Genomic DNA, 11,303 nt, shown 5'->3' with positions numbered 1-11,303 from the left:
TAGAATTCAACAACAGCAAACTACAGAAAACCTACAAACTCATGGAAATTAAGTAACACCCAATTGCACAATTCATGGGTCCAGGAAGGAATAAAAAAAGAAATTAAAGATTTACTAGAATTCAATGAGAATGCGGACACAACATATCCAAACCTATGGGATACTCTGAAAGCAGTGCTAAGAGGAAAGTTCATAGCGCTAAATGCCCACATGAGGAAACAGGAGAATAATCACACTAGAGAATTAATAGCACAACTGAAAGCTTTAGAAAACAAAGAAGCCAATACACCCTGGAGGAGCAGACAACAGGAAACAATCAAATTGAGGGCTGAAATCAATAAAATGGAAAATAGGAGAACAATACAAAGAATCAATATAACAAAAAGTTGGTTCTTTGAGAAAATCAACAAGATAGACAAACCTTTATCCAAAATTACCAAACAACAAAGACTGAACATGCAAATTAATAAAATCAGGAATGAAAAGGGGGTCATAACAACAGACACAGAGGAAATCCAGAGAATCATCAGGTCATACTTTGAAACCCTATATTCCTCAAAATTTGAAAATATTAAGGAAATGGACAGTTTTCACTTTCCAAAATTAAATCAAAAACAGATAAGCAACTCAAATAGACCTATAACCTCTAATGAAATTGAAGCAGTCATTAGAAATCTCCCAACCAAAATAAGCCCAGGGCAGTTTCAGTGCAGAATTCTACCAGAAATTCAAAGTACAGCTATTACTAATTCTCCTCAAAGTATTCCACACAATAGAAGCAGAAGGGTCATTACCAAACTCTTTTTATGAGGCCAAAATAACCTTGATACCCAAGCCACACAAAGATACAACTAAGAAAGAGAACTACAGACCAATATCCCTCATGAACATTGATGCAAAAATTCTCAATAAAATATTGGCAAAATCGAATCCAAGAACACATCAGAGAAATCATCCATCCTGATCAAGTAGGCTTCATCCCAAGGATGCAAGGATGGTTCAACATACAAAAATCCATCAATGTAATCCACTATATAAACAGACTGAGGAAAAAAAATCACATGATCATCTCACTAGATGCCAAAAAAGCCTTTGACAAATCCAACACCCCTTCATGATAAAGGTCCTGGAGAAATCAGGGATAATAGGAACATACCTCAACATAATAAAAGCAATATACAGCAAGCCAACATCAAATTGAATGGAAAGAAACTCAGTGCAATTCCTCTAAAAATCAGGAACAAGACGGGCTGTCCACTCTCTCCATACCTCTTCAATATTGTACTTGAAGTTTTAGCTAGAGCAATAAGACAACAAAAGGAATTCAAGGGAATACAAATCGGAAAGGAAGAAGTCAAACTCTCACTATTTGCAGATGATATGATAGTCTACATAAGTGACCCAAAAAACTCTACCAGGGAACTCCTACAGCTGAAAAACACTTTCAGCAAAGTGGCAGGATCCAAGATTAACTCAAAAAAAATCTGTAGTCCTACTATATATGGATAACACATTGGTGGAGAAAGAAATGAGAGAAGCATCACTCTTTACAATTGCCACAAACAACATAAAATACCTTGGAGTAACACTAACCAAAAAGTGAAAGACCTGTACCATAAGAATTTTGAGTCTCTAAAGAAAGAAATTAAAAGCCTGGCAGTGGTGGCACACGCCTTAATCCCAGCACTCAGGAGGCAGAGGCAGGCAGATCTCTGTGAGTTCTAGACCAGCCTGGTCTACAAGAGCTAGTTCCAGGACAGCCTCCAAAGCCACAGAGAAACCCTGTCTCGAAAAACAAAAACAAAACACACACACACACACACAAATCAAAGCAAAAAATAACCAACAACAACAAAAAAAAGAAATTAAAGAAGATACCAGAAAATTGAAAGATCCCCCATGCTCTTGGTTAGGCAGGATCAACATAGTAAAAATGGCAATCTTGCCAAAAGCAATCTACAGATTCAATGCAATCCCCATCAAAATCCCAACACAATTCTTCACTGACCTTGAAAGAACAATCCTCAACTTTATATGGAGAAACAAAAGACCCAAGGTAGCCAAAACAACCCTGTGCAATAGAGAAACTTCTGGAGGCATCACCATCCCTGACTTCAAGCTCTGTTGCAGAGTCCTGAAAACAGCTTGGTATTGGCACAAAAATAGACAGGTAGACCAATGGAATAAAGTTGAAATCCCTGATATTAACCCACACACCTGATTTTTGACAAACAATCCAAATATATACGCTGGAACAAAGAGAACATCTTCAACAAATGGTGCTGGCATAACTGGATGCAAACATGTAGAAGACTACAGATAGACCCAAGCCTTTCGCCCTGCACAAAACTTAAGTCAAAATGGATCAAAGACCTCAACATAAACCCAGCCACACTGAACCTACTAGAAGATAAAGTGGGAAATACCCTTGAATTAATCGGTACAGGAGACCGCTTCCTGAACATAACACCAGTAGCACAGACACTGAGATCACCAATTGATACATGGGACCTCCTGAAACTGAGAAGCTTCTGTAAGGCCAAGGGCATAGTCAGCAAGATAAAACGACAGCCCACAGAATGGGAAAAGATATTCACCAACCCCACATCTGACAGAGGGCTGATCTCTAAAATATACAAAGAACTCAAGAAGCTAGCCTCCAAAACACCAAACAATCCAATTTAAAAATGGGGTACAAAACTAAATAGAGAATTCTCAATAGAGGAATCTAAAATGTCTGAAAGACTCATAAGAAAGTTTTCAACATCCTTAGCCATCAGGGAAATGCAAATCAAAACAACTCTGAGATACCATCTTACTCCTGTCAGAATGGCTAAAATCAGAAACACCAATGACAGTTTATGCTGGAGAGGATGTGGAGAAAGAGGAACACTCCTCCACTGCTGGTGGGAGTGCCAATTTGTACAGCCACTTTGGAAATCAGTATGGCGACTCCTCAAGAAAATGGGAATGAGTCTACCTCTAGATCCAGAATCCCACTCCTAAGCATATACCCAAAAGAAGCACATTCATACAACTAGGAAATCTGTTCAACGATGTTCATAGCAGCACTATTTGTAATAGCCAGAAACTGGAAGCAGCCTAGATGCCCCTCAACCAAAGAATGGATAGAGAAAATGTGGTACATTTACACAATGGAGTACTACTCAGCAATAAAAAACAATGGAATCTTGAAATTTGCAGGAAAATGGATGGAACTAGAGCGAGGTAACCCAATCACAAAAAGACAAACATGATATGTATTCACTCATATGTGGATTTTAGACATAAAGTAAGGGATTACCAGCCTACAAATCTACACTGCTAGAGAAACTAGTAAACAAGGAGGACCCTTAAAGAGACAAACTTTGTCCCCTGGAGAAGGGGAAAGGGTCACCATCCCCTGAGCAAATTGAGAACATGGGAAGAGGGGGGAGTAAGCTACGAGAGTGAGAAGGGAAGAAAAGGAAGGATGCAGAGGTCATGAGGAAGCAGAAATTTTGAGTCTGGTGTAGACTGGAAGAAAGGACATATGACAGGTAGGATTTTAATTGGGGGGGGTGGTAGAGGAGGAAGGGAGGGAGAAGGGAACTGGGATTGTCATGTAATTCAATCTTGTTTGTAATTCAAATATATAAAAAATAAAAAATAAAATATCTATATTTTTTAAACAAGAATTGAATTTCAGTTACATATACAGTATATTCTAAACAAGAGTTAAATATATATTGAGTATATTGTAGCAATTTAAGATTATCCATGAATAGATTATAATTATAAGCTTTTTTTAATGTTTTCAGCCAAATTTTTGTCACAGATTTTTGTTTAGCAGATTGTTGAACCATACCCAATGAACTTACAAGTCCTAAGATAGAGTTTACAGCATAATCAGGAGATTTTTGAGAGCAGAGCACAGAGGAAATTGCAGAGACAAAAGATTATTAAAAGTGGGAAGTAGAGAAAACTTAGAGATAAGAGACTTTTGGAAGACTTTGGAACAAGTTTAGATGTCATAGATTTTGGGATCATTTGTTTTTGCAGTGGCAGAAGTTGTCATATGAGAGAATTAGAAGCAAAGTGTGCCGATCTTTGGCCTCATCTCTACTGAGGCCAGCATATCCAAAATGGCTGGGTTATATAAGGAAGAAAAGCTAGAGGAAGGGACTCAGCCCAGTGCCTGGTCTGGAGAATTTGGTGTAGGACATAGGGTAGGCCACCCATGAGGACCCTGTAACAGGTAGTTGTTGAGAACCTGGCAGCCAGAATCTGCTTCGGTATGTTAAGTAGGCATCTGTGGTGGTTTAAAAGAAAATGCCCCCTCCCCACAAAGCCAGTGGTACTATTAGGAGGTGTGATTTTGTTGGAGTGGGTGTGGTCTTGTTAGAGGAAATGTGTCACTGTGGAAGCAGGCTTTGGGGTCTCATATATGCTCAAACCACACTCAGTGTCTCAGTTTACTTCTTGTTGCCTTGGGGTCAAGATGTTAGGACTCTCAGCTTCTGCTCCACATCTGCATGCAGGCCACCATGTCACACCATTATGATAATGGACCAAAACTCTGAAACTGTAAGCCACTCTGATTAAACATTTCTTTGCCAATGTTCATTTTTCTGCCCATAATGAGGAAATCTCAGCATTAGTAAAAGTTGTCACATCTGCTGGGTCTATTTCTGCTAATTGAAGAAGCCCTAATTTTCCTTTCAGAATCAATTCAGAAAACTTTTAACATAGGTTTTAAGTTTTTGCTCTACTTGTGTATTAAAAATATCCATTTAGCCAGGCGTTGGTGGTGAACGCCTTTAATTCCAGCACTCGGGAGCCGGAGGCAGGCGGATCTCTGTGAGTTCGAGGCCAGCCTGGTCTACAGAGAGAGTGCCAGGATAGGCTCCAAAGTTGCACAGAGAAACCCTGTCGAAAAACAAAAAAACAAAACAAAACAACAACAAATACCCATTCAAAGATGTTATCAGTTCTCTGTGTAAGAATTCATATGGGGAAATGAGTAGAAAGTAAGATAACCAGAATACAATCAAGCTCTGAATCCAAGCAATCTACATGCCCATCCTGTAACCTCTTTTCTACCAAAGCCAATTCTCTCTCAGCCTCAACTGAACTATTCAAGTACTTATTACCTTGTAATGTTTGAAACAAATTACTTAGTTCTTGAGTAGCTCATCCAATTATGGGTTGTAAGCAGTTAATAATTCCCAGCAATTTTTAAGAAGCATTAAGAGTTTGTAATTGATCTCTCCTGATTTGTACTTTATGGTTGAATTTTTTGTAAACCTTTCTGATATTCTAGGTAATTAATAGAATTTTCTCTTTATATTCTTTAAGGAGCAACTTGTAATACCCAACCAGGCAAAATTCTCTTTACTTCAGCAAACATATTTTTCTAAGGTATTTGCATCTGAATCAGCCAGTAAAATATCATCTATATAATGGTAAATTATAGATTGAATAAACTTTATGAATTATTTCTAATGGCTGTTGTACAAGATATTGACTCAAAGTTTAACCTTCCTTATGGCAAGACCATCCACAGCTACCTTCTAACAGTTTGAGAATTAGTATAAGTGGGCACTGTGAAGGCAAATTTTTCTCTATCCTGTTCTTATAAAGGTATAGTTTTAAAAAGCAGTCTTTTAAATCAATCACTGTAATAGACCATCCCTTGAGTAATAAAGAAGTCAAGGGAATTCCAGGCTGTAAAGAGCTGAATCACCGTATTTATAGATCACAGATCTGTTAACATTCTCCATTTTCCAGGTTTCTTTTTAATGACCAATATAGGAGAATTCCAAGGACTGGTCAATTCTTCAATATGTTGAGCATTTAGCTGCTCCTATACCACCTGTTTCAGTGCCTGCAATTTTTCTGATGTCAAATGTCATTGCTCCACCAAAAAAGGTTTGGAGCATTTTAAAGGTATGGCCGTTGGTACCTTTGAAAGATTAACAGCTTTTATGCCCTGATTATTTACATCCTGAATGGTCTATGACTATTTTTGATAATACCTTTTAATGTTTCTCTCAGAAGCATTATTTATTTTGTAGTTGGTTTCTGAAATTATAGGGATGTTAATCTGTGTTTTACATTGCTACAATGAATCACATCCCCATAAATTCATTGCTAAGTTAATCACATATGGCTTAAATTTCACTCTCTGTCCTTCTGGCCCTATACACTCTACTGTAACACAAATAATATAAACCCAAAGACAGATATTGAAGTTCAAACTGAAGATCAGAGAAGCAAAGCACCTGGCCACTAGCTCTTACCTCTACCTCAGGCTGAAAGGGACATCCTGTTCTCAGGGTGGCTGGAGAATAAACCTGACACTAAATACTGAATGCCCCACTCCTATCTTATATGCCTCTCTAGAGCTGGCATTAAAGACATGGGATCTCAAGTGCTGAGATCTCCTTTGTGTGAGCGGTTTCTCTTTTAGACTGATTCACTCTAATGTAACCCTGGGTGGTCTTGAACTCATAAAGATCCATCTGCCTTTGTCTCCTGAGTCCTGAAATTAAATGTGTATGCCACCACTGCCTGGCATCTGTGGCTATGGCAAGCTTTGCATTTTGATCCTCAGTGGCTTTATTGGACCATAAACAATACATTACCACAATTTCCCCTTTTTGTCCAATACAAAAAGAAGAAGGCTGGTTATCCTTTGCTTTACATCTAACATCCACTTATGAGTGAATACATACCATGTTTGTCTTTTTGAGTCTGGGTTACCTCACTCAGGAAGGTGTTTTCTAGTTCCATCCATTGGCCTGCCAATTTCATGATGTCATCATTTTTCACAGTTGAGTAGTACTCCATTGTGTAAATGTGCCACATTTTCTTTATCCATACTTTGGTTGAGGGGAATCTAGGTAATTTCCACTTTCTGGCTATTATGAATAATGCTGCTATAAACATTGTGAAGCAAGTGTCTTTGTGGTATGATTAAGTGTTCTTTGGTTATATGCCCAAGAGTGGTATTGCTGGGTCTTTAGGTAGATTGATTCCCAATTTTCTTACAAACCACCATACTAATTTCTAAAGTAGTTGTACAAATTTGCACCAGACTATAATCCACAGCCCCAGAGAAGCTAGGTAACAAGGAGGGCCCTAACAGGGACACATGTTAGGGAAGGGAAGGGAAATTAGATGAGATCTCCTGGGTAAACTGTGGATGGGGTGGTGGTAAGGGAGATGGGATAGATGATGAAAACATGAGGGAATGGGATGGTTGAGGGGGGGGTGCAGTAGAAAAGCAATGACAGAGAAATATTAATAGAGAGAGCCATTATGGGTGCTAGGGTAATTCCCAAGAACCCACAAGGATGACCCAGCTAAGATTCCTGCAATAGTAGAGAGGATGCCTGAACTGGCCTTCCCCTGTAACCAGATTGGTGAACTATCATTATAGAGCCCTCATCCAGTAATTAATGGAACTGGACACAGAGATCTACAACCAATAACAAGACCTAGCTCTGGCAATCCAATGGAAGAGAGGGAAGAGGGAATACATGAGCAAGGGAGGTCAAGATCATAATGGAGAAATCTACAGAGACCGCTGACTAAACTTGTGGAAACTTATGAACTCTAGACTGACAGCGGTACAGATTCCAAGAAACCAAACTAGGCCCTTTGTGTGTGGGAGACAGTTGTGAAGTTTGGACTATCAGAGGGGCCCCTGGTGTAGGGGACCAAAGGCAATAGGACCACAATACAAATCTGATACATGAGCAATAGCTTGTTGGAGCCCACTCGCCATGGTAGGATGCCATGCTAAGCCTTAATGCATGGAAAGGGGGGGGCCTGGTCCTGCCCCAACACATATGTCAAACTTTGTTGACTCCTCATGGGAGCCCTTACCCGTGAGGAGTAGTGGACTGAAGGTGTACTGGGGAGATGTTGGGGGGGGGGTTGGAGGGGTTGGAGGGAAAACTGTGGGGGGAATGTAAAATGAAATTTAAAACAATAAATTATTTAAAAATCTACAGTGTTCTGAGAGCCATAATGTTTACAAATGTATACATACTAGCTCATGGGATCTTAAAATCCTAGAAGTTAGATACTATTAATTTTATATACAAGGAATCAGAATGTCAGGTCAGTTGATACATACCTCAAAGTCAAATGGCTAGAGTCCAGCCCAAATTTTCAATGTAGACACCTAAGTCCCTGAATTTTTTTTAAATACATAATTTTTTTTATTAGTTCAAGTTAGGGAACAAGCTTGTTTCACATGTAAGTCCCTTCTCCCTCTCCCTCCCCTCAGCCCCATCCCTCCCTCCCCAACCCCTGATGCACCCCCACCCCATTCACCCTCCACTCCCCAGGCAGGGTAGGGCCTTCAACGGCATCTGCAAAGCCACAAAATTTATAATCTTTAAAGTCTTATAATCTTTTTTGAAAATCACATCAATAACCATAAAAAGGGTTATTATCTGGTGTACAATGTACCTCACAGATTTTATATTCTTATTTAACATGCAAATTGGTCATTAAAACATTTTTTTCTGTCTTTTTTTTTTTTTTTACTTTTTTTATTTGAATTAGAAACAGGATTGTTTTACATGACAAACCCAGTTCTCTTCTCCCACCCGTCCTCCCCTGCCCCCCCCAACTAAAATCTTATCTGTCACATATCTTTTCTGCTCCCCCTGGATGGTGAGGCCTTCCATAGGTTGTCATCAGAGTCTTTCGTATCCTTTGGGACAGGGCCTAGGCCCACGCCCATGTGTCTTGGCTCAGGGAGTATTCCTCTATATGAACTGGGCTCCCAAAGTCCACACCTATGTTAGGGATAAATACTGGGCTTCTACAGGAGGTCCCATAGATTTCTGAGGTTTCTTCACAGAAACCCATGTTCCTGGGGTCTGGATCAGTCCTGTGCTGGTATTCCAGCTATCAGACTGGGGAGCAAGAGTTCCCAGATGTTGAGGTCAGCTGTTTCTGTGTTTCACCAGCCTGGTCTGGACCTCTGTGCTCTTCATTGGTCCTTCTCTGCATCTGGGTTCCAGTTCAGATCAGTGATTAGTTATGGGTGTCTCCTTCTACTTCCACCAGCTGCTGGATGAAGGCATATAAGTCAGTCATCAGTCTCATAATCAGGGGAGGGCATTTAAGGTAGCCTCTCCTCCGTTGCTGAGATAGTTAGCTGGTGTCATCTTTGTAGATCTCCAGACATTTCCCTAGTGCCTGATTTCTCTGTAAACCAAAAATGTCTCCCTCCATAATGATATCTCCATTCTTATTATGGGCCATACCACCCTGAACACGCCTGATCTCGTCTTATCTCAGAAACTAAGCAGGGTCGGGCCTGGTTAGTACTTGGATGGGAGATCATTAAAACATTTCAACCTAGAGGTAAGCCTGAACTTAAGGCCCAGAGTAGCAGCATCAGAGGGAGGTTCAAGCTTCAGTCCCACAGCAGCATCAAGAGAGCCACAAGGCCCATGGGAGCAGTGTCAGAGGGAGGCTCCAGCCTCAGGCCCAGGATTGAGGAATGATTGCCAGGTGAAACAGCAGTGGTTTCAAGCAGTAGCTTCCAGAAACTATCTCAAAAAGTTCCTCTGGGAAGGAACCTGTGTCCCAGCCAATATCGACAGCTATTTCTTGGTTGAAGATACCCAGCTACTACATCAACCTCTGGACCCTCAGCCCCACCTACACCTCCAGTAGGAGGAGTGTCCAGCCTAGCTATAGCCACACATGCATGGCAAGGAGTGACTACCTAAGCATTGGGCCCAATTCCACCATCAGGAGCATTCACCCGAAACTCTGCTCTACATGTGTGTGAAGGAGCAGTCAACAGAGCCACAGCCCCCAACTATACCAGTTGGAGAAAGAGAGATCCACTGAAGCACAAGTTCCACATATATTGATTAGAGGGAGAAATGTGTAGACAACAAGGTAAGAACACACTCAGCAATATAAAGAGCACTAAGGCACCACTAGAAACTAGTGGTGCTACAATAGCAAAACCTGAACATCCCAACCCAGATGAAATAGAAGAAAATGGCCAAAAAAAAAAACTTTATGAGCATTATTGAGGCCCTTAAAGAGGAAATGAAGAATTCCCTTAAGGAAATGGAGGAAAAGACAAACAAAAATCTAGAAGATATCCAACAAATCCCTTAAAGAACAGCAAAAGGAAAAAAAAGCAATCAAACAAGCAAAGGAAACGATTCAAGACATGAAATCTGAAATACAGGTAATAAAGAAAACACAAACCTAAGGAATTCTGGAAGTGGAAAATCTGGGTAAACAATCAGGAACCACAAATGCAAGCATAAACAACATGATACAAGAGATGGAAGACAGAATTTCAGGCATTGAAGATATGATAGAGGAAATAGATTAATCGGTAAAGTAAAAATTTAAATCCAACAAATCCTTAATGCAAAATGTGCAGGAAATCTGGGACACCATGAAAAGACCAAATATAAGAATAATAGGGATAGAAGAAGAAGTCCAACTCAAAGGCACAGAAAATATATTCAACAAAATTGTAAAAGAAAACTTCCCCAACCTAAAGAAGGACATGCTTATGAAAATAGAAGAGGCTTACAGAACCACCAAATAGACAGGGCCAAAACAAAAAGGTCCCTTCACCTCATGATAATCAAAACAATAAGCATACAGAATAAAGAAAGAATATTAAGAGCTACAATGTAGAAAGGCCAGGTAACATATAAAGGCAGACCTATCAGAATTACACCTGACTTCTCAGTGGAAACAATGAAAACCAGAAGGTCGTGGTCAGATGTTATGCAGACATTAAGGGATCATGGATGCCAGCCTAGACTATTTTGCCAAGCAAAACTTTCAATAACCACAGGTGGAGAAAACAAGATATTCCATGATAAAAACCAAATTTAAACAATACCAACCCATAAATCCAGCCCCACAGAAAGTACTAGAAAGAAACCGTCAACCCAAGGAAATCACCTACATCCACAAGAACACAGGAAATAGATGAGCTGACAACAGCAAACCCCAAAGTAGGGAATTGAACCCACAATGCCATCACCAACAACAAAGACATAAATAGCAGAAATGAGCAATCACTGGTCATTAATATCCATTAATACAAATGGTCTCAATTTACCAATAGAAAACATAGGCTAACAAATTGGATATGAAAACAGAACCCATCCTTCTGCTGCATACAAGAAACATATCTCAACATCACAGAAAGACATTACCTCAGAGTAAAAGTTGGGGAAAAAAATTTCCAATCAAATGGACCTAAGAAACAAGTTGGTGTAGTTATCCTAATATCTAACAAAATAGACTTC

Source organism: Cricetulus griseus, chromosome 4 (assembly GCF_003668045.3).
Source record: "Cricetulus griseus strain 17A/GY chromosome 4, alternate assembly CriGri-PICRH-1.0, whole genome shotgun sequence".
Classification (NCBI taxonomy): domain Eukaryota; kingdom Metazoa; phylum Chordata; class Mammalia; order Rodentia; family Cricetidae; genus Cricetulus; species Cricetulus griseus.
This window is presented reverse-complemented; position numbering follows the sequence as displayed.